Here is a 25178-nt window from a genome sequence, read left to right as displayed (position 1 = left end):
TCAATGCTAGTTATGTTCATTGCTGTTGAGATGTCACTGCTCCCATGACATCTCAGTGAAAAAAGCTAGAGAATGTGTGTGGGCATGTGTATGTCTAGGCAAATATATGCATATATATATTTACCTGCATATACAAACACATTTACATTTATATTTCTGTATCAGTTGTATATGTTGAAAACCGTAAGTGTACACTGGTATCTCCAATCCTAGTCTCATACCACAGGGTTAATTTTGGTTTTCTCCCTTTTCCTATTTGTAATGCCTTTCTCCTATGGTGAGAAACCTAGACCCTGCCAGTACTCTACCCTGCACAGATGCCCTCCTTGCCCCACTCAAGCTCCAACACCTGGAACTGAATAGTCTTCCTGTATAGATACCCTCCCCACCCTACTTGGACTCTGGCATCTCTGTCTGGGTAGCTTTTTCCCAAGGTGGTTGCACAATTTTACACTCCTACCAACTATGTATGTGGGTTCTAGTTGCTCCTCATTTTCACCATTTGGTGTTTTAGACATTTTGGTGGATGTTATTGGTTTTAATTTGCATTTCCCTGCAATTAATCTGATGCTCATCCAATGATGATGAGCACTGTTGTATTATTGGCCATTTAAACATCTTCCTTATGAAGTGCCTGTTCAAATCTTTTGCCCTTTTTTTAGTTGAATTGCGTGTTTTCATTATTGAGTTGTAGACATATTTTATATATTCCTTTACAAGTTTCTTGTTAGATACGGGTTTTACAAAATATTTTCTCACAGTCCGTGGCTTACCTATTTATTTTCTTAATGGTATCAAATTGAGGAAGTTCCCTTCTGTTTCTAATTTGCTGAGAGTTTTAGGAATGTGTGTTGAATTTTGTCAGATGTTTTCTGCATCTGTTAAGATGACTGGATAGCTTTTTGTTGGGTTGATCAGACCCAACACCAGGCCATGGGGGCTACAAAGTCCGGAGGAGTCAAAGGAATGAGAAAAGACAGGTTAAGAGAGAAAGTGGGAACAGAGGGCCAACTCTAGTATGGAGGCTGCAAAGGCCCCAAGCTCTGGGAGGCCATGCTATTTATTGATGATCAAACAAAGAAACAGGTGGTGAGGATGTGGGGGTTGAAAGGAAGTGATGTATCAAGCAAATGAGCTACAGCTGTGATGGTGTAGCATTTTCTTTGAAACATATGGCTACTTGAGATAATGGGTGTGCTAGAAGCAAGGAGCCAGCAAGTTTAGACATGTTCCAAAGGCCACTAGGTATTTTAGACCCTGGACCCCAGACATATTCCAAAACTCTTTTATATTATGTCAGACATGCACGCCCTGCCTCAGTTTCTCTCCCAACACTCAGCTCTTCTCCCAACATGCCCCACTTTTCTTTTTTGTAAAACCGCCACAGCTATCATTGCTTGTTCTTGACGGCGGCTTTCTCTCCAGCGGTGGCTTCCGCATCTGCAGACTAAAAGGAGACAGCACAAGCACATAATTATTAGAACAAAATCTGCAAGTGTAGAGCTTCCAATGGCCTTAATCCACTTAAGAGGATTGACTGTAGACAACCCATCCGCTGTCTTGTTGAAAATACCAGTTGCAGGGAGCAGGTTCAAGTGAGCCTGAGAGGCTTCAAAAACCTGCTCTTTTAGTTTTACAATATCAAGGGTGAGATTTTCATCTCTGCCCTCCAGATGGCGTTTAAGAGTAACATAACACAACTTTGAATCCAAAAGGTCCTCTTTTTGTTTTTGAATTAATTGAGCAAGGCAATTGCAGGCTGTGCAGCCCTTAATTGCCTGTTGGTGATCCAGCTTCATTTTTCTTAGCCCTTATTCAAAATGGAACCACTCTGGTTTGAATGCCTCTTACATATTTCCTCTTTCCCTTTTACAAGAGGACCCTTAATTCTAAGGGTTGCAGAAGGATGGAGGTCTGTCTTCTGTAACTTCTTCATGCTGAATATGGGTGATGATATTCCTGCCTACCTGTTAGGGTCTCTTGTATTTAGGGTAGAAGGGTAGAGAGGAATTCAGTCAGAAAACATTGGTCCGTTAAGCATCTGTTGTAGCTCTGAATCCCAGCAAAAGGTAAAATCCTGGCACTCCAGCAGTTTCTCAGCTTCCTGTGTGGTTTTCTTGATCTGTCCCATGTTATGGGGGTTGATGTCAGCATGACTCTGGTTGGTCCTCGTTCCGTCTTCGTATTCAGATTCACCTGGCTTATGGCTTGTACTGGGGGAACCCGGTCCATGGTTGGGATCCATGCGTCCCTCCAGTCTCCCGTTCCATGGTCATACACACCTTGAGGGCACCCACACGGTTTTTTTCATCTCCTGCAAAAATACAAACATACCCTCATCCCTACATTAGTAAATCTACTGAAACAGAAGCAAAGGCTTTTTTTTTTTTCTTTTTCTTTTTCTTTTTTTTTTTTTTTTTTTTTTTTTTTTTTGCTGTAGCTGGGAGGCATGCCATTGCTGAAGCATTTGTAACTCAGCTTCTGCCTCTTTGGTTAATTACTGCGGGGTAAAAGTTACCATTGGTAATGAGAAGCAGGCTTTTTCTGATTAACAGAAGACATAGAGAAAGCAAATCGAGGCTTATCCTTCTTGTGCAATAGTATAGCAAAAAAGCAATCCTTAAACCTTCAATTTGCACTGTACAGGTGGGTCCACTAGATGCTGTGGCTCATGATAGATCTTCAGATGTTTGGTGGGCACCCACACAGACACCTGGTTGTCACCTGGAGAGACACAAGCAAATCCTCTTCCCCATATAATTATCTTTCCTTTTTCCCAGCTTTTTGTATGTGCATCCCTTCATCATATATCTTGTCCAGCCTTTTTATTTTCCTTTTGTCCTGTCAGTTGTTGTTCAGCTGCAGTCGTGGGTTGATCTTTTTATAAATTTAAAAACTTTAATGTTAATAAAGCTAAATGCAATTGCATATGCAGTGTCTTATATTGCTGGTCCCCTCCCTTTTGTATGTGAGTTTTTAAAGTAGGATTAGCTCTTTAAGCAATGTCAGTTTGAAAAACTTGCTGTTGAGGTCCTGCAAATTAGGCTTTTCCATTAGTAGATCCATCAGTAAAAACAGTAATGGCTGCTCCAGTGGGGGCTTTTTGAGTAATAGAAGGCAGTATCTAGGATGTTAATTATAGAAATGGAAATATCTTAGATTTAGGATAATAATTATCAAGAATGCCAACAAAACCGGCCAAATTAACTTGCCATTCTTGGGAATTAATATAGGCTTGTTGAATTTGTTGTTTTGTTAATGGAACTATAATCTGATTTGGATCATATCCCATTGGCTTTGTTGTGCGCAGCCTCACTTGTCCTACTAGCACAGCAATTTGATTTAAGTACAGAGTGAGCGTTTTGGTTGTATTGTGAGGTAGAAAAAGCCACTCAACCAGATCATCCTGTTGAACTATAAACTCCTGTAGGCAAATGCTTAGTAGGAAAAACTAAAAACTGTAATGGCTGTATCAGATTAATTCGTTCTACTTGTGCTTGCTGAATTTTTTCCTCAATTAATGGAAGTTCCTCCAATGCTTCTTTGAACAGGGAGCATTTACTGTTAAGGTTAGAATCACCTTGTAAAGTAGAAAAGAGATGAGACATAGTATAGGTAGGCATGCCTAAAGTTGGATGAATCCAATTAATGTCTCCTAATAATTTTTAGAAATCATTTAAGGTTTTTAAATTATCTCTTCAAATTTGAACTTTTTTTTTTTTTTTTTTTAAACGGAGTCTCGCTTTGTCGCCCAGGCTGGAGTGCAGTGGCGTGATCTCAGCTCACTGCAAGCTCCGCCTCCCAGGTTCACGCCATTCTCCTGCCTCAGCCTCCTGAGTAGCTGGGACTACAGGTGCCCGCCACCACACCCAACGAATTTTTTTGTATTTTTAGTAGAAGCGGGGTTTCACTGTGTTAGCCAGGATGGTCTCCATCTCCTGACCTCATGAGCCACCCGCCTTGGCCTCCCAAAGTGCTGGGATTACAGGCATGAGTCACCGCACCCTGCCAAATTTGAACTTTTTGAGGCTTAATAGCACTTTATTCTAACTTCATTCCTTGATATTGAAAGGGAGTAGAAGTTTGGATTTTATCGGGGGCTATAATTAACCCTGCTGCATTTACAGCCTTTTCCGTTTGTAGCACATCAATTCTTCCCTAGTTTCAGCTGCACACAAAATATCATCCATGTAATGGATAATATAACATTTTTTTAAACTGTTCTCTAACTGGCTTAATAGCTTTCCTGACATAAGTTTGACAAATAGTTGGGCTATTTAATATGCCTTGTGGCAGTACTTTCCAATGATACCTGTGCACTGGTTCGTTATTATTTATGGTGGGAACAGTAAAAGCAAATTTTTCATAATCTTGGGCAGCTAAAGGAATGGTAAAAAAGCAATCCTTTAGATCTATCACTATAAGAGGCCAGTATTTTGGAGTCATTGTTGGGGAGGGCAGCCCTGGTTGTAGCTTGCCCATCAGTTGAATTACAGCATTAACAGCGCTCAAATCTGTTAGCATTCTCCATTTACCCGATTTTTTCTTAATGACAAATACAGGAGAATTCCAAGGGGAGAAAGTAGGCTCTGTATGTCCCTTTTGCAATTGTTCCTGCACCAGTTCTTTTAAAGCTTCCAGTTTTTCCTGTTTCAGTGGCCATTGCTCCACCCAAACTGGTTTGGCAGTTAGCCAAACAAGAGGAATGGGAACCAGAGGCTCAACAATGGCCACTGCTAAAAATGATACTCCAATCCAGTCTGATCTGTTTGTCCTTCTGAAGGTTCTGATTGGCCATTTTTATTTTTTCCTAGTCCTTCTCCTGAGCGATATCCCATATTTTTCATCATTTGTCCACTAATATCATTATATTGATCCATAGGAATAGATATTTCAGCACCCCATTGTTGCAATAAGTCTCTATCCCATAAATTGACAGGAATAGGTGTAATAATAGGTTGGATTGTCCCTGGCCATCCCACCCTTGACATGGTAAAATCAAGGGACTTTGAAAAACTTCTGAGGCAGTCCCTACACCAACGATACCCGTGGAAGTCTTTTGTTTGGGCCAGTGTCGGGGCCATTGATTTAAAGCAATAAATAGAGACATCAGCTCCAGTATCTACTAGTCCTTCAAAATCCTTTCTCTGAATAGTTACTATACAAATAGGTCTTTTATCAGACACTTGATTAACCCAATATAAAGCTTTTCCTGCTGGATTAGTACTACCAAAGCCTCCTGTTCTTTTCACTGTGCTGCTTCCTAGTTTTATGTAGGGTAGCAGCAACAACTGAGCAATTCATTCTCTTGGGGAGGCAGACCACGGAGTCGAGGAACTAATAACTAGTTGAATCTCTCAGGTATGATCAGAGTCAATTATTCCCGTATGCACAGTGACACCTTTTAAATTTAGACTAGACCTTCCAAGTAATAGACTGACTGTTCCTGAGGGTAAGGGTCCCCTAACTCCCGTGGGGACCTTCTTTGGTGGCTCCCCAGGAAGGAGACAGGCATTTTGCTGCAGAGGTCTATGGCAGCACTGTCTGCTGTGGCGGGGGACAACTGTATGTTTGTTAAGGGCACTGGCTGTGCCGGATATGCCTCAGTTTGTTGAGGGGCCCAAGGCAGGCCCCTCTTCCTATTTCCTGAAAGAGGTTGTCCATCTTTGCTAAATTTAGAATGACACTGATTTGCCCAGTGATTGCCTTTCTTACACCAGGGACATACACCAGGACTTTTCCGTTAATTGATGGTAGTGGTTTTTCCTTTTGATTTCCATTTCTACATTCCTTTTTTGTGCGTCCAAATTGCCCACAATTAAACCAAGAGCCTGAGAAACGGGACATATTCTTTCCTACTTTCAATCCAGCCATAGCCTTAGCTAAAAGAGTATCCTTATGTAAGTTACCTCCAATGCCATCACAAGCCTTAATATATTCAGCTAACTGAGCCTTCCCTCTCAGGTGTCTAATAGCAGTTTGACACTCTGCATTAGCATTATCATATGCAAGAAGATGTATTATAACATCCTGAGCTGTTTTATCAGTTATGGCTTTATATACAGCCTCTTGGAGCCAAGTAATAAAATCAATATATGGTTCTTTAGGTCCTTGTCAGACAACTGAAAGAAGGATATTTTTCCCCCTGTAACATTTACCCTTTCCCATGCCCATAAGCACACACAGCGCAGCTGAACAATGGCAACACCCTCCATTACTTCTTGATTCTCTAATCAACCCCAATTAGGGCCAACTCCCAGTAACTGTTCAAAGGAAACAGGCACAGGTGACTGCACTTGTGTGTTTTCCCTTGCCTGAGTTTGAGCTTCGTCAGCCCACCATGTTTTAAACTGCAAGTACTGGGACGGAGTGAGAACAGATTTTGTTAAAGTATCCCAATCATATGGTATTAACCTATTATCAAGAGCCACATTTTTCAACAAAGTTTTCATAAAAGGAGAGTTCGGTTCATATTGAATAATGGCTTGCTTAAATTCCTTTAAAACTTAAAAGGAAGAGTGGCCCAATTAGCTATATTCTGTCCTTCTTGCTGGGTTTGCCATGCTTCAAGGTCTCCCTCAGCTCTAGCTTTTTGAATAGAATTTTGTATAGCACCACCAATTGCTCCAGGTTTTAATGTTGCAACTACAGGAGCAGTAAGTTTTTCAGCTGATTCATTTTCTCACCCAGTAAGGGGGAGAGAGGAGGTGGCCATTCACTTAATTCAGCAGGTGGAGCTGATGGGCTAGTAAAACATACTTTTTTTAGTTTTCCTTTCTTTTCTTTAATCTCCTCCAGTAGCTGTTCCTCACACTCAGAATCTGAAGTTAGTTTTTTACACTCGTCCTCCTCTTCCTCATCTGAATCTGCCTCATCATCTGTTTGAAATGGCTCAGGAGCTACCTTTATTAGTGCCCACACTGACCAAATGGAAACTGGAATTTTTGCTCCGTCTTTATACACCTTTTTAAAATCTCTTCCCGTTGTCTCCCATTCATCCAACTCCATAGTCCCTTGTTCTGGAAACCATGGGCAAAACTGCTTTACTGTACTAAAGAGTGATAACAAATTCTGAGTACTAACTTTCACTCCCCTTCGTAATAAATGCCTTAAGAAATTCAAATAAGCAAAATGTTTGCTTTAACTTTGTCCCATTGTTACCCTGGTTCTTCCAAGCGCTCAGCTTCCTCACCGAGCTTCTTTCAGTCATCCCTGGGTGTCCTCTGACGATGCATCCTCCGCTTTCACGTGCTCTAGCGTTCCTTCACTGTGGTCTTTGTCGCCCCATGTTGGGTGCCATGAATGTTGGGGTGATCAGACCCAACACCAGGCCATGGGGGCTACAAAGTCCGGCAAAGTCAAAGGAATGAGAAAAGACGAAAGAAAGTCTGGCAAGGAGCCAGCAAGTCTAGACACATTCCAAAGGCCATGAGGGGTTTTAGACTCTGGACTCCGGACATGTTCCAAGACACTTTTATGTTATGTCAGACATGCAAGCCCTGCCTCAGCTTCTCTCCCAACACTCAGCTTTTCTCCCAATGTTTTTCTTTATTCTGTTAATATGGTGAATTATATTGTTTGATTTTCATATGTTAAACTACCTTGAATTACTGTGATAAACTGTAGTGGTTGATCATGTTATCCTTTTAATATATTGCTGGTTTTGATTTGCTGATATTGTGTTAAGAATTTTTGAGTCTGTATTTATTAGGATATTCTGTAATTTTCTTTTAAAAAAAATAACTGGAGTTTTGGTATCAGCATTATGCTAGCTTCGTGAAATGGTTGGAAGATGTTTCTTCTTGCTTTATTTTCTGAATGAGTTTGTGTAAGATTGTTTTTTTTTTTTTTTTCTTAAATGTTTGATGTAATTAATTAGTGCAGCCATATGGGCCTGATTTTCTTTCTTGGACCATTTCACAAAGAATGCAGCTCCTTTAACAGATTTAGGGCTAGTCAGATTTTCCATTTTATTTTGTGTCAGTTTTGCTAATTGATCCATTTCTTCTAAATTGTCAAATGTGTTAGATGAAGTTGTTTATATTGCCTTTTTTCTTTTACTGTATATAAGATCTGGAGTGATACTTCCTCTTTCATTTCTTATTTAGTTTGTGTTTTTTCCTTTTTTGTTCTCCCCTCTTCATTAGTCTAGCTAGGAGTTTATAAAAATTTTAAAAAATGTTTTCATTGATCCAACTTTCAAAAATAATAGCTTTGGCTGGGTGCAGTGGCTCATGCCTGTAGTCCCAGCACTTTGGGAGGTCGAGTTTTATTGAAATATAATTTACATACCATGCAGTGCATAGTGTTTAAAGTGTAACTCAGTGGCTTTTAGGGTGTTCAAAGAGTTGTACAATTTTTACCTCAATCAGCTTTAGAATATTTTTTTCATCACCCGTGAAAGGAACCCCATACTTATTTTCTTCCCAACTCCCCTAGTCCTAGGCAATAGCCTAGGACTTTGTCTCTACAGTTTTGCCTATTCTAGACATTTTATGTAAATGGAATCATATAATATTTGGTCTTTTGTGACTAATTTCTTTCATTTAGCATGGTGTTTTCAAGGTTCATTTATGTCAAAGCATTTCTTTTTATTGCTGAATAATATTCCATTGTATACCACATTTCATTTATCCATTCATCATTTGATGGACATTTGGGTGTTCTTACTTCTTAACTATTATGAATGATGCAGCTGTGAACATTTGCGTACAAGTTTTTGTGTGGACTTACGTTTTCATTTCTCTTGTGTATATACCTAGGAGTGAAATTGCTGGGTCACGTGGTAACTCTTTGTTCAACCTTTAGAGCAACTTGTCCAAACCACAGTCCAGGATGGCTTTGAATGTAGCCCAACACAAGTTCATAAACTTTCTTAAAACATTATGAGTTTTTTTTCTTTTTTTTAGCTCATCAGTTATCATTAGTGTTAGTGTATTTTGTGTGTTCCAAGACTCCTTCTTCCAGTGTGGCCCAGGGAAGCCAAAAGATTGGACACCCTGGTTTAGAGGAAATGCCAAACTGTTTTCCAGAGCAACTACACCAACAATGAACCAATTTTTAGCTTTATTAATTTTTTCTGTTGTCTCTTTTTCATTTTATTGATTTTTGCTCTTTGTTTTCTTCCTTCTAATTACTTTGGGTTTACCTGGCTTTTAAGGTAGAACTTTACTAATTTTGTATTTTTCTTATTTTAAAATATAAATATTAAAGCTATAAATTTTCCTCAAAGTACTTTAGCTGCAGCCCACGCTTTTGATACAGTTTTATCCTTCTTTTCAAGATATTTTCTAATTTAGAAATGTTTTATTTCTAGATATTTGTGTTTTTCCCAGATGTCTTTCTGTTATTGGTTTCTAATTTAATTTCTTTGTGGTCAGAGAACATATTTTATAATAGTTCAATCTTAAAATTTATTGAGACTTATTTTATGATCCAGCATATGCTCTATTTTGGTGAACATACCCTTTGCATTTGAAAAGAACGTGTATTCTGTAGTTGTTGGATGTAATGTTCTATAAGTGTTAGGTAACAGGACAAGTCTGGATTGCAGCCTATTTTTGTACTTAAAGTTTTATTGGAATACAGCCATACTAATTCATACACTACCTTTTTTTTTTTTTTTTTTTTTTTTGAGATAGAGTCTCGCTCTGTCACCCAGGCTGGAGTGCAGTGCTGCGATCTCAGCTCACTGCAACCTCTGCCTCCCGGGTTCAAGCAATTCTCGTGTCTCAGCCTCCTGAGTAGCTGGGACTACAGGTGCACACCACCACGCCTGGCTAATTTTTTGTATTTTAGTAGAGACAGGGTTTCACCATGTTGGCCAGGCTGGTCTCGAACTCCTGAACTCAGGCAATCTGGCCGCCTCGGCCTCCCAAAGTGCTGGGATTACAGGTGTGAGCCACCGTGCCCGCCCTCATTCATATACCTCTTTGTCTATGTCTGCTTTTGCTTTATAAAAGAAAGATTGAGTGGTTAACAACAGAGACTCTATAGCCAACAAAACCAAAAATATTTATGATCTAACCCTTTAGAGATAAAGTTTGCTAACCCCTACTCTACATCTTTTATGCCCTTACCAAATTTTTTGGTCTAGTTGTTCTGTCACTTACTGGGAGAAGGTATTGAAAACTGTGATTGTGGATTTGTCGGTTTCTCACTTTAGTTTTGTCAGTTTTTGCGTGATATATTTTGAAACTCTCTTATTGGGACATTCATTCGTGATTGATCTATCTTCCTGATAAATTGACTATCTTATTATTATGTAATTTTCCTCTTTATGTTTGGTAGTACTTTGTCTTGAAGTCTACTTTGATATTAATAAAGACACTTCAGATTTCTTATGCTTACTCATTGTATAATGTATCTTTTTCTGTCTTTTTCAGTGTATCTCTTTCTTTATATTTAAAACATATTTCTTATAGGTATGTATAGTTGAGTCTTGCTTTTTTAATTCATTCTGACCAGCTCTGATTTGTTTGTTTGTTTGTTTGTTTGAGAGGGAGTTGCGCTCTTGTTGCCCAGGCTGGAGTGCAATGGTATGATCTCGGCTCACCATAACCTCTGCCTCCTGGGTTCAAGTGATTCTCCTGCTTCAGCCCCCTGAGTAGCTGGGATTACAGGCATGTGCCACCATGCCTGGCTAATTTTGTATTTTTAATAGAGATGGGGTTTCTCCATTTTGGTCAGGCTGGTCTCGAACTCCCGACCTCAGGTGATCCACCTGCCTCAGCCTCTGAAAGCGCTGGAATTACAGGCATGAGACACTGCGCCCAGCCTCAGCTCTGATTTTTCTGCTGGGACTTTAAGGTCATTTATATTTTTCTCTGACTGCTTTTAAGAATTTCTCTTTATCACTTGTTAAGCAATTGGATTATGATACATCTTGTAGTTTCCTTCATATTTCCTGTTCATGGGGTTTTTTGTGCTTCTTAGATCTGTAGGGTTTTAATTTTTTCAAATTTGCAAATATTTTGATTATTATTTAATAAAAAAAATCCAAGTAGCTTTTTTGCTCCAATTGCACATATATTAGGTCTCCTAAAGTTGTTCCACAGCTTTCCAATGGTCTATTTTTTTCTCATTTTTTTCTCTTTGTGTTTCATTTTGAATAGTTTCTTTTGCTGTATTTTCAAGTCATGAATTTTTTTTTCTGCAGTGTTTAATCTGCTAATTCCATTCAGTATATTTTTATCACAGACATTATAGCTTTTATCTCCAGAAGTTTGATTTGGGCCATTTTATATCTTCCATTTTGCTACCTAACATTTATAATCTTTTCTCTACCTTCTTGGACATCTGGGACATACTTATAATAACTATTAATATCCCTCTTTACAAATTCTTTCATCCTTGTCATTTGGGGATTTATATCATTCTCTTTTCTTCTCATTATGGATCATATTTAACTGCATCTTTGCATGCATTGGTAATTTTTTTATTAGATGCCAGACATTGCAAATTCTCCCTTGCTGAATGCTAGATATTTTTGTATTCCTGTATATATTTCTTTACATTTTTTAAATGTCAGATTTTTAAAATTTGTACAAATTTGTGGAGTACCTGTGAAATTTTATTATATGTATATAATGTGTGGTGATAAAATCAGGGTATTTAGGATGTCCATCACCTGAGCACAATATATTTTTGTCAACTAACGTCACCTTACTGTACTGTCAAACACTGGATTTATTCTTTGTGTCTAAATGTATATTTGTACCCTTTAACTCATCTCTCTTCATCCTCCCACATTCCCCCACTCACCCTTCCCAGTCTCTGTCATCTAGCTTTCTACTCTCTACCTCCATGCGATCTAATTTTTTAGTTTCCACATATGTGTGAGAACGTGTGATATTTATCTTTTCGTGCCTGGCTTATTTCACTTAAGATAATGACCTACACAGTTCTATCCCTGTTGCTGCAGCTGACATGATTTTATTCTTTTTTATGGCTTTGTTCTAGGATGCAGTGAAAGTTATTTAGAAACAGTTTGATCCTTTCAGATTTTGCTTTTTAAATATGAACTGTATCCTGGAAACTTGCTCAGGTTGGTAGGCTGGGGCGGTCACTGGGCTCATCTTGTTTGTTTCTCCTGGTTGTCAGATCTGTGCTGCCTGATATCCAATGTCAGAAAGCAATTGTTTCTTAAGTTTTGTCCAGTGTTTTAGTTATTTCAGGCAAAGGGTACATTCAATTCCTGTTACTACATCTTGGTTGGAAGTGAATTAGTTCATAATAATTTTTACAGTTGGGTTTAGTTGTCATTTTGCTATTTGTATCCTGCTTATCCTATCTGTTTTTGTTCGTATACTTGCTTTGTTTTGTTCTGTTTCTCTGCTTCTCCTTTTCTGCCCTATTTTGGACCAGTTGAATATTTTAAATTCTTTTACTGGATTTTTAGCTATACCTCTTCGCATTATTCTGTTTTTTAGTTATTTCAATTGGGATTACAACATATTTAACTTTTCATGGTCTACAGAGAGTTAATATTGTACTAATTCATGTAAAACCTTGGAACCATATACAATTGACCCTTGAACCATGGGGGTTAGGGCCAATGACCCACTATGCAGTTGAAAATCTGTGTATAACTTTTGATTGCCCCTAAATTTAACTACTAATAGCTGTTGACCAGAAACCTTACCAATAACATAAATAGTCGATTATAACACATATGTTATATATATTATATATTATGTTTTTATAATAAAATAAGCTAGAGAAAAGAAAATGTTACTAAGAAGATTATAAGGAAGAGAAAATATATTTACTATTCATTAAGTGGATGTGGATCATCATAAAGGTATTCATCCTCATTGTCTTTATGTTGAGTAAGCTGAGGAGGAAGAGGAATGCTTGGTCTTGCTGTCTCAGGGATGGCAGAGACAGAAGAAAAACTGCAGACAAGTGGACCTGCCCATTTCAAATCCATGTCAACTGTGGTTCCATTTATATCTCACCTTCATGCTCTACTTTTCATCTGTATTATATCTACATACCTCACAGTACAACGCCATAATTTTTATGTTAGGCATTCATGTGTATTTTGAAGAAATCAAAATATGAAAAAAGATACACTTTAATAAAAATTTACCCCCTGCCAGGCATGGTGGCCCATGCCTATAATCCCAGTGCTTTGGAAGGCTGAGGCAGGCAGATTGCTTGAGTCCAAGAGTTAGAGACCAGCCTGGGCGACACAGGGAAACCCTGTCTCTACAAAAAAAAAAAAAAAAAAATTAGCCAGGCACAGTGGTGTGCACCTGTAGTCCCAGCTACTTGGGAGGCTGAGGTGGAGGAATGGCTTGAGCTTGAGAGGCAGAGGTTGCAATGAGCCAAGATTGTGCCACTGCACTCCAGCCTAGGTGCCAGAGTGAGGCTCTGTCTCCCCACCCCCCACCCCCCAAAAAATTACCCCCATATATTTACCATTTCTGGTAGCCTTCATTCCATCTGAAGACTTGAGTTTCCTTCTTAGGTCATTTCATGTCCTTTATGTTTTGTAGTACTGGTATGATGGTAATGAATTCTGTTTTTATCAGTCTGAAAATATCTTTATTCTACTTTCATATATATATATTTTTTTGAGATGAGGTCTTGCTCTGTCACCCAGGTTGGAGCACAGTGGTGCTATCTTGGCTTACTGCCACCTCCCCCTCTCAAGCTCAAGCAGCCCTCCCACCTCAGCCTCCTCAGTAGCTGAGACTGCAGGTGTGTGTCACCACACCTGGCTAATTTTTTATATTTTTGGTAGAGATGGGGTTTTACCGTGTTGTCCAGGCTGGTCTCAAACTCCTGAGCTGAAGTGATCCACTCTGCTTGACTCCCAAAGTGCTGGGATTATAGGCGTGAGCCACTGCACCTGGCTACACTTGCATTCTTGAAAGTTTTTTGTTTTTTGTTTTTTTTAGATATAGCTTGAGTCTGGTGCCTACCAGGCCATCCTGACACATCTATTTTTAGGTATAGAATTTCAGGTATAGTTCCCCCCAGCACTTTGAGTTCCATTGTCTTCTGGTCTTCATTGTTTCTAATGAGAGCTCAGCCATTATTTGTATTGTTCCTCTGTATGTTTTTTTGTTGTTGCTTTCAAGATTTTATCTTTATCGTAGATCTTTAGAAGTTTGATTATGATAGGCCGGGTGCGGTGCCTCATGCCTGTAACCCAGCACTTTGGGAGGCCGAGGCGGGCAGATCACCAGTTCAGGAGATCGAGACCATCCTGGATAACACGGTGAAACCCCGTCTCTACTGAAAATACAAAAAATTAGCCGGGCATGGTGGCAGGCGCCTGTAGTCCCAGCTACTCAGGAGGCTGAGGCAGGAGAATGGCGTGAACCCAGGAGGTGGAGCTTGCAGTGAGCCAAGATCGCACCACTGCATTCCAGCCTGGGTGACAGAGCGAGACACCTTCTCAAAAAAAAAAAAAAAAAAAAAAAAAAGTTTGATTATGGTATACCTAGGGGTGTGTCTTTTTGTATTTATCCTGCTTTAGATAGCAAGCTTCTTAAATCTATAAATGTATGCCTTTTACCACATTTGGGACGTTTTATGTTACTATTTTTTCTGCTTCATTTTTTTTCCTCACTTTTGTTCTGGGACTCTAGTTACACATGTTTTAGATATCTTGATGTTCTTTCCCAGATTGCTGGAGTTCTGTTGATTCTTTTTCCTCTTTTTTTTTCCCTACTCTATAGCTTGGATCATTTCTTTTGGTCCATTTTCAGGGTCACTGACTCTTGTATAATTTTAATATGCTTTTAAACCTATCCAGGGGCTTTCTTATTCTAGGCTTTATATTTTTTAGTTTGAGATTTGCATTTAGTTGTTTTTAAAATTTTTATTTCTCTAATTTCTTATCTGTTTGACCATTACAGATATTTTACTTTATATCCTTGCGCATAGGTATAGTACCTACTTTAAAATCCTTGTGTGCTAATTTCAAAATCTGGATCATTTCAGGACTGGTCTCCTAGGCTCAAGCGATCCACCTGTCTTGGCCTCTCAAAGTGCTGGGGTTACAGGTGTGAACCACTGCACCTGGCCTGAGTGAATATTTTACCACTTTATAATATTATGCATTGTTCATTTAGAAAATAATGGTTTACTGAGTTATGAAGATCTTCCAAATGTTGACACGTTTGTCAATATAAAAAGTCACATTCAGCCCTCCTCCCTCCTCACTCGTGGGCCGGGACTGGCATGGTATGGCATCACCACAGATGGCGCTGAGGCACAGCATGGGGCAGCTGGGGCTCCTGCTGCTGCCGCCACAGCAGCTGGGGCTGCTGCTGGTGGCTCTGGCTTCTCTGCTGCTCCCAGAGTCTGCAGCCGCAGGTCTGAAGCTCGTGGGAGTCCCGGCAAAGCTGACAGTGTCCCAGGGGCAGCTGGTGAAGCTCAACTGCAGCGTGGAGGGGATGGAGGAGCCTGACATCCAGTGGGTGAAGGATGGGGCTGTGGTCCAGAACTTGGACCAGTTCATCCCAGTCAGCGAGCAGCACTGGATCAGCTTCCTCAGCCTGAAGTCAGTGGAGCGCTCTGACACGGGCCAGTACTGGTGCAAGGTGGATGGGGGAGAAACCCAGATCTCCCAGCCAGTGTGGCTCACGGTAGTAGGTGTGCCACTTTTCACAGTGGAGCCAAAAGATCTGGCAGTGCCACCCAATGCCCCTTTCCAACTGTCTTGCAAGGCTGTGGGTCCCCCTGAACCTGTTACCATTGTCTGGTGGAGAGGAACTACGAAGATCGGGGGACCTGCTCCCTCTCCATTTGTTTTAAATATAACAGGGGTGACCCAGAGCACCCATGTTTTCCTGTGAAGTTCACAGCTTAAAATGCCTGGCCTCTTCTCGCATAGCCACTGTTCTCCTTCAAGCACTGCCTGCAGTCCCCTTCAACATCACCGTGACAAAGCTTTCCAGCGGCAACACTAGTGTGGCCTGGATGCCAGGTGCTGATGGCCAAGCCCTGCTGCAGTCCTGTACAGTTCAGGTGACACAGGCCCCAGGAGGCTGGGAAGTCCTGGCTGTTGTGGTCCTTGTGCCCCCCTTTACCTGCCTGCTCCGGGACCTGGTGCCTGCCACCAGCTACAGCCTCAGGGTGTGCTGTGCCAGTGCTTTGGGGCCCTCTCCTTATGCTGACTGGGTGCCCTTTCAGACCAAGGGTCTAGCCCCAGCCAGCGCTCCCCAAAACCTCCATGCCATCCACACAGATTCAGGCCTCATCTTGGAGTGGGAAGAAGTGATCCCCGAGGGCCCTTTGGAAGGCCCCCTGGGACCCTATAAACTGTCCTGGGTTCAAGACAATGGAACCCAGGATGAGCTGACAATGGAGGGGACCAGGGCCAATTTGACAGGCTGGGATCCCCAAAAGGGCCTGATCATACGTGTGTGTGTCTCCAATGCAGTTGGCTGTGGACCCTGGAGTCAGCCACTGGTGGTCTCTTCTCATGACCATGCAGGCCAGAAGGGCCCTCCTCACAGCCGCACATCCTGGGTACCTGTGGTCCTTGGTGTGCTAACGGCCCTGGTGATGGCTGCTGCCCTGGCCCTCATCTTGCTTCGAAAGAGACCGAAAGAGACGTGGTTTGGGCAAGGCTTTGACAGTGTCATTGCCCGGGGAGAGCCAGCCATTCACTTCTGGGCAGCCCGGTCCTTCAATCGAGAAAGGCCCAAGCGCATCGAGGCCACATTGGACAGCTTGGGCATCAACAGCGAACTAAAGGAAAAACTGGAGGATGTGCTCATCCCAGAGCAGCAGTTCACCCTGGCCGGATATTGGGCAAAGGAGAGTTTGGTTCAGTGCGGTAGGCCCAGCTGAAGCAGGAGGATGGCTCCTTTGTGAAAGTGGCTATGAAGATGCTGAAAGCTGATCTCATTGCCTCAAGTGACATTGAAGAGTTCCTCAGGAAAGCAGCTTGCATGAAGGAGTTTGACCATCCACATGTGGCCAAACTTGTTGGGGTGAGCCTCTGAGCCTCTGGAGCAGGGCTAAAGGCTGTCACCCCATCCCCATGGTCATCTTGCCCTTCATGAAGCATGGGGACCTGCACGCCTTCCTGCTCACCTCCCGGCTTGGGGAGAACCCCTTTACCCTGATCCGGTTCATGGTGGACATTGCCTGCGGCATGGAGTACCTGAGCTCTCGGAACTTCATCCACCGAGACCTGGCCACTCGGAACTGCATGCTGGCAGAGGACATGACAGTGTGTGTGGCTGACTTCGGACTCTCCTGGAAGATCTACAGCGGGGCTACTATTGTCAGGGCTGTGCCTCCAAATTGCCTGTCAAGTGGCTGGCCCTGGAGAGCCTGGCTGACAACCTGTATACTGTGCACAGTGATGTGTGGGCCTTCGGGGTGACCATGTGGGAGATCATGACACGTGGGCAGACACCATATGCTGGCATCGAAAACACTGAGATTTACAACTACCTCATTGGCGGGAATCGCCTGAAACAGCTTCCAGAGTGTATGGAGGACGTTCTTACACTCCCACTCCATCCAAGCCAAGGTCTCCTTAGGCCTTCAGACGACCTTTTGTATGATCTCATGTACCAGTGCTGGAGTGCTGACCCCAAGCAGCGCCCAAGCTTTACTTGTCTGCGAATGGAACTGGAGAACATTCTGGGCCAGCTGTCTGTGCTATCCGCCTGCCAGGACCCCTTATACATCAACATCGAGAGAGCCGAGGAGCCCACTGTGGGAGGCAGCCTGGAGCTGCCTAGCGGGGATCAGCCCTACAGTGGATCTGGGGATGGCAGTGGCATGGGGACAGTGGGTGGCACTCCCAGTGACTGTTGATACATCCTCACCCCTGGAGGGCTGGCTGAGCAGCCAGGGCAGGCAGAGCACCAGCCAGAGAGTCCCCTCAATGAGACACAGAGGCTTTTGCTGCAGCAGCAAGGGCTACTGCCACACAATAGCTGTTAGCTCACAGGCAGAGGGCATCAGGGCCATTTGGCCGGCTCTGACGGCCACTGTGCTGGCTGACAAAGCCCTGTCTGACCTCAGCCCAGACAGCAAGGTGTGGAGGCTCCTGTGGTAGTCCTCCCAAGCTGTGCTGGGAAGCCCGGACTGACCAAATCACCCAATCCCAGTTCTTCCTGCAACCACTCTGTGGCCAGCCTGGCATCGGTTTAGGCCTTGGCTTAATGGAAGTGGGCCAGTCCTGGTTGTCTGAACCCAGACAGCTGGCAGGAGCAGAGTGATTATGTTTCCATGGTTACCATGGGTGTGGATGGCAGTGCTGGGGTCCAGGTCCAGCCCTGTAGGCCTTACCGTCCCGCTGAGCTGCCCCTGCTGCTTAAGTGCATGCATTGAGCTGCCTCCAGCCTGAGGGCCCAGCTGTTACCACCCTTGGGGTTTAAATACCCAGGTTTGCCCCTCCAAGTCACAAAGAGATGTTCTTGTAATATTCCCTTTTAGGTAAGGGTTGGCAAGGGGTGGGTATCTCAGGTCTGAATCTTCATCACTTTTCTGATTCCGCACCCTGTCTAGGCCAGGAGAAGTTGAGGGGAGGATGCTTCCCTGCAGCTGGCCGGGTCACACAAAGGAATGCTGGAGCACCCAGGCTATAAGGTGCCCCTCTTCCAAAGGCAGTGTGTTGAGCCAGCAAGAGGAAGGGGTGCTATGAGGCTTGCCCAGGAGCGAGTGAGGCTGGAGAGGAGTTCAGGAGCCCCTCTCCATGCCCACAATCTGGGCACGCTACCAAATTTCAAAATATCTTTATTTATTTATTTATTTATTTATTATTATACTTTAAGTTTTAGGGCACATGTGCACAATGTGCAGTTTAGTTACATGTGTATACATGTGCCATGCTGGTGTGCTGCACCCGTTAACTCGTCACTTAGCATTAGGTATATCTCCTAATGCTAACCCTCCCCCCCTCCCCCCACCCCACAACGGTCCCCAGAGTGTGATGTTCCCCTTCCTGTGTCCATGTGTTCTCATTGTTCAATTCCCACCTATGAGTGAGAACATGCGTTGTTTGGTTTTTTGTCCTTGCGATAATTTACTGAGAATGATGATTTCCAATTTCATCCATGTCCCTACAAAGGACATGAACTCATCATTTTTTATGGCTGCATAGTATTCCATGGTGTATATGTGCCACATTTTCTTAATCCAGTTTATCATTGTTGGACATTTGGGTTGGTTCTAAGTCTTTTCTATTGTGAATAGTGCTGCAATAAACATATGTGTGCATGTGTCTTTATAGCAGCATGATTTATAGTCCTTTGGGTATATACCCAGTAATGGGATGACTGGATCAAATGGTATTTTTAGTTCTAGATCCCTGAGGAATCGCCACACTGACTTCCACAATGGTGGAACTAGTTTACAGTCCCACCAACATTGTAAAAGTGTTCCTGTTTCTCCACATCCTCTCCAGCACCTGTTGTTTCCTGACTTTTTAATGATTGCCATTCTAACTGGTGTGAGATGGTATCTCATTGTGGTTTTGATTTGCATTTCTCTGATGGCCAGTGATGATGAGCATTTTTTCATGTGTCTTTTGGCTGCATAAATGTCTTCTTTTGAGAAGTTCTGTTCCGAACAGACACTTCTCAAAATATCTTAAGACTAACAAAGGCAGCTGTGTCTGAGCCCAACCCTTCTAAATGGTGAACTTTAGTGCCAACTTCCCCTCTAACTGGACAGCCTTTTCTGTCCCAAGTCTCCAGAGAGAAATCAGGCCTGATGAGGGGGAGTCCCTGGAACCTGGACCCCAGCCTTGGTGGGGGAACCTCTGGAATGCATGGGGCGGATCCTGTTAGGGACATTTCCAAGCTGTTAGTTGCTGTTTAAAACAAATAAAATTGAAGACTTAAAAAAGAAAGTCACGTTCGTTAATATAGGCATGCATGACTTAACAATAGGGATATATTCTGAGAAATGTGTCATTAGGCGATTTTGTTATTGTGTAAGCATCATAGAGTGTACTTACACAAACCTAGATGGCATAGTCTACTAAACACCTAGGCTATATGGGGTAGCCTATTGCTGCTAGGCTACAAACCTGTATAGTATGTTACTGTACTCAATACTGTCGGCAATTGTAAAATAGTATTTGTGTATCTAAACATAAAAACTTAATATGTTGTGCTATGATGTTACAATGTCTATGACATCACTGAGGTGATAGGAATTTTTCAGATTCATTATAATTTTATGGGACCACCCTTATATATGCAGTCTAATGTTGACCAAAAAATGTTGTTATGTGGTGCATCACTCATCTTGTTCATCTTGTTAGAAGAATCTTCAAAGCTCATAGTCATTGGTACAAGTGTTTTAGAATTCTGATTTTCACTTAAAAGTTCAAATTTTGTCCTTGATAAGAAATACTATCGGTTGTTATCTCAGAATTGATGAGGTCACTTTATTCACAGTAAGATATCTGCGAAAAATGCAAATGCCTGCCAGATTTTCTTTGAAGTAAAAATTGTGTTTCATGAAAAAAGTACCTGGTTCAGCTTGCAACTCAAACTATTAAACAAGTGCTTTCCCTCGAGACAGCCCATTGTACTTTGGTATGAAGTGGAAGTGCTTTCTACATTCTTCACAGTTTGTCACACAGAATATTAAAGATACATGTAATCCAAGGTCAAGATTTAATAAGGTTAATCTTTTTTTTTTTTTTTTTTTTTTTTCCTTGAGACGGAGTCTCACTCTTATTGCCCAGGCTGGAGTGCAGTGGCACCATCTTGGCTCATTGCAACCTCCACCTCCCGGGTTCAAGTGATTCTGGTGCCTCAGCCTCCTGAGTAGCTGGGATTACAGGTGTGAACCACTATGCCTGGCTAATTTTTGTATTTTTAGTGGAGATAAGGTTTCACCATGTTGGCCAGGCTGATCTCAAACTCCTGACCTTAAGTGATCCACCTGCCTTGGCCTCCCAAAGTGCTGGGATTACAAGTGTGAGCCACCGTGCTCTGCCAAGGTTAATAATTCTTACTGCTTTATCAAGGACCTTAGGTGAAAGTGGCTTTTAAAAAAAACAACAAAAAACTGTGAGTATGTGGCCATGAAGAATGCAGTGAGTTTGGTGCCACTGCCTTGAAACTACCACTAAGGCAGTGTTACCCACCATCATTTTCACATCATCAGTGCAAATGTCAATTTGGTTTTTCCAGAATAAACCGTGGGATTCCAAAAAGCTATTTAACCTTTTGAGTATTTCATCACCACTTGTGTTCATTGCCAAGGATTCATGTAAAAATATTCTTCAGTGATTCCTTGATATCAATACTGGACAATAGAAGTAAAGCAGGAAACACAGTCATGTCTACAGACTTGTCAGGCAAAAGTACAATTTTGCAGATGAAATATTAACTTCATATTCATGTTTACAGCTAAATATTTTATTTAGCAAGTTACGTACCACTGGAATGTGACAGTGCCATAATTTGTTTTCCTGATTTTTCAAAGCAGGAATTCAGCAATGTCACCTTTATTAGTCTCTCAGCAACTATACTTCTCTAACCAATGAAATATGATAACTTAAGATTCTTCAGTGACTTTTTCTTTTCTAGCTTGAAAAGCTAAAATAACAGCTTTTGGCTCTTAAACTCATGACATTTATGTTAAAATAAAATCCAGTTTAGTTTTCTCTGAACTCTGAATGTTTGTTTTCAAAATAGTCATCACTTCCTTTGCATAAGATAGAGTAAGGTAAATTATTAGCATCTGTAAAGCTAAGAGAAAGATAACTTTTTCATATATTTATTTTATACAGTATTTTTTAGAGTATATTTCTCTTTTCCATAAGTTAGAGAACTCTGTTATCGGTTTCATCTTTTTCAGCATCTTTAGACATGGTTGTTGCTGCAGTGGGTTGAGAAAGTTAGTCTTCTCTATTTCAGTATAAATATTATCAAAATAGAATAGTTTTAGAGAAATTTAAAAATGAATAAAAGTTTAAAAAAATGTAAATGTTATTGCCATGTAAGACAACAAAGTGTATTTCTTGTGTTTCCTTGCAGGCACAAGGAAACCTATAGTATTTCAAACATTGGTTTATTGAACAATAATGAAATTATAGAAATTATAGCAGTTACAACTGTAAGAACACACACTGCTGTACTGTCCTGAGAACAAACTAAGTTAATCCCTATATACACACAAATTTATACCTAAAATCAACTACCTTAAAAACTTTTAGGAAACATAAAAATACAGATGCATACATTCTATTAGCCATCAGAGTGATGGTTTCTTTAAAAGTCTTGGCACCTCTGGGAAACTCCACTGCACACTGTGAGAGAATGAAAGAAAAAAACGGTAAATAACATCTTAGTATTACTATGAAAATAGGTTTGACTTTGCAGAATCCCTGAAAGGGTCTTGGGGCTCTCGGGGTTGTCCTGACCATATTTTGAGAATTGCTGGTTGTCTAATAGTTTTGTAATACATTGTACAGACACTGAATACGTTGTAGAGATTACGGATTCTGTTATATTCCTATTAAGAATATTAACTTTGTGTTTTAGCAGGCAGTTAACTTGGCTGAACTCAAATTCCAGACTCAATCTCCTTATATTCAGTTCTTTTAGTCTTAGCCTGGCAGCCTAGAGCTCACCTCATACATGTCTAATGCGGGGGTCAGCCAGAGTTTTGAGTGGAGTGTATGTACAGAGTTTGTGGTTCTCCCTCTGTGGTTCTCTCCTTCTGGAATTTTTCCCTCACTTTCCAGCTGGTTTGGCAGTCATGAATACTGTCTTTTGTGTGTTTCCTCAACCAAAAAGACTGCAGGTTTCTATCCAGAGTATCTCCTTTCGGATTGGCTTTTATCCCTGTGGGGAATCTGCAAATGCCCCAAGGGAGGAAATGGAGATATATGCTGGGCTCATTTCAATGTGCCTCCCTCCCTTACAGGATTCTGCCTCCTTCAGTTCTGCCTGCCTAAGTTGATCTCCATTGTACTTAAACAGTTGCTATCTGTGTTTTAACCAGGTTTTGTAGTTGTTCTCAGCAGGAGGATTGGTCTGATACAAGCTATTCCCTCAGGGCCATAAGCCAGGAGTCCTGAGGCCCAGAATTGAATGCATTACTTCACTTGTGCTCTGACTAGTGCAGAGTTGGATTATTATCTCCCTAAATAATATTTTAATTAATGCTACTTAATAATGCATTAGGTTTTTGGCAGCCATATCCTACTGTTGGCAAGAATTACACTTATGGCCATCCAAAATCTCTCCCCTCCCCCACTTTAATTGCCTGCTATTAAACCACATCTCCTTTGTCTAGGAATAATTCAGTATTTCTTTGTTTTTAAAGCTGAACACAGTATTTTCATTGATTCTTATTTAATTTGGGTCTGTTTTCCCTACCATTGAAGCCTCTTGAATCTTTTAAAGCTTGATTTCGTTTTCTACTTTCCTTTCAACTTTATATTGTTTGAAGATCCTCTCATTTTTTGCCACTTTGAATAGCTATGGAAAGCATCATCAGCACTGCTCTTTCTGATGATCAATAGTAATAAGTTCCCTACTTCATAAAGTAAGGGGACACAAAGTCTGATTTGGTTATCCTCACAAAATAATATTTTATTAATTTGAAAAAAATATGTAATACTCAAAGGATGCCGTGAATTTTGTTATTTTTTTAAATGCTTTTTTGGGTCATTCACAATAATTTCACACATGAATATGAAAGATTATGGAACAATTCCTAGTATGCTTATGGATTCATGCTCTCTGCAAGAATTCAGACCCAGTGATAGGAAAACACTAGTCAGTTCATAGCTTACTATTGTAACAAAGACTTCTTCTCTTTATTTTTTATTTTGAAATGATTTCAGACTTACGAAAAGTTGAAAATTAAAAGCAGTACAGCTGAGCACCGTGGTGTATGTCTGTAGTCCCGGCTATTCAGGAGACTGAGGCGGGAGGATTGCTTGAGGCCAGCAGTTAGAGACCGTAGTACACTATGATCATACCTATGAACAGCCACTGCACTCCAGCTTGCATAATGCAGCAAGACCCCATCTCTTAAAAAAAAAAAAAAAAGTACTCTGTGTGTGTGTGTGTGTGTGTATGTGTGTACACATACATTTTTTCTGAACTAGTTGATAGTAACATTTATAGCCCTTTACCCCTAAAGACCTCAGTATGTATTTCCTAAGAATAGAAATATTCTCTTATATAACCAAAACACATTTATATACCATATCCCAATTTTGTCAGTTCATATTCTGATTCCAATTTTTTATTTTCTAATGGAATACTCCAGTTTTATCAGTTAGCCTAATACAGAATCCACTTTAGGGCCAAGTATTGCGTTTAGTTGTCATCTCTTTAGTCTTAAGTTATATGGTTGTGGTAAGGGATGGTTCTTGGTTCTTATTTAGTCTCAGTCTTAGGCAGATCCTCTGCACTTGGGCCTCAGAGTGAGGCTTTCTCAGTGTTCTTGCCCCTGCCCCCTGCATCTCTACCTGTGGCAGCCAAAGTCTGCTTTATCTGTAGTGATGGTAGTAGTTTGAGTCATCCTGAGAAAATTCAGGTGAAAGATAAAGGCTAGAAAGATAGGCTGAAATGAGGTGAGAGTGTGTAAATAAAAATTCTGGCTGTGTGAGGTGGCTCATGCCTATAATCCCAGCACTGGAGGCTGAGTTGTAGAATGTACAATAAGTTTACCTGTGAAGTAGAAGGAAACCCAGGAGTTCAAGGGTGCAATGAGCCGTAGTTGTGACGCTACACTCCAGCCTGGGTGACAGAGTGAGACCCTGTCTCTAATTATATAAAAATAAAGTCACCTTAATAAAAAAGATTCTATATGGTCCTGTCCGTTTGCTAGATGTGGGCTGCAAATTTGGTTTTTAGAAGCCAATTCATATTGGGAAACAAGATCAGTGCCCTGAGGTACAGTGTCCCAATGTAAAAACAAACTAATGGCACATGGGAAGTATCATTTGGCCTGGTATCAAGATCAGAGAGAGAGATATATCCCTTGAGTCCTTATAAAGAAGGCTCTATTGATTGACATCCTCAACAATACCTTTACTGTAAATAAGACAGTGGCTTCATAGGACTGCGTTTTTAATAAAGTCCCTCAGTGTACGCTAATTGCCTAATATTAAGCGCATTTTCGTGAGAGGCAGAAATTATGTGATTTCGTATCTGCTGTTCAGGCTTATTCTAGGGTAGTGACTAGTGATCTAGTTGTAGAACCCTTCTTCA

The 25178-nt window shown here is 41.2% G+C and overlaps 1 protein-coding gene and 1 pseudogene across 2 annotated transcripts in view; both read left to right on the top strand.

Annotated features, from left to right (window-relative positions):
• ETFA (electron transfer flavoprotein subunit alpha) overlaps nt 1–25178 on the top strand; it is a 98697-nt gene that overhangs the window by 40999 nt on the left and 32520 nt on the right. The window lies entirely within an intron of this gene.
• On the top strand, nt 956–18260 carry LOC100995646 (tyrosine-protein kinase receptor TYRO3-like; annotated as a pseudogene).

This window comes from Pan paniscus, chromosome 16 (assembly GCF_029289425.2).
Source record: "Pan paniscus chromosome 16, NHGRI_mPanPan1-v2.0_pri, whole genome shotgun sequence".
NCBI lineage: Eukaryota > Metazoa > Chordata > Mammalia > Primates > Hominidae > Pan > Pan paniscus.
Note: the sequence above shows the minus strand (reverse complement) of the source record. Positions and strands in the feature narration are given on the sequence as shown.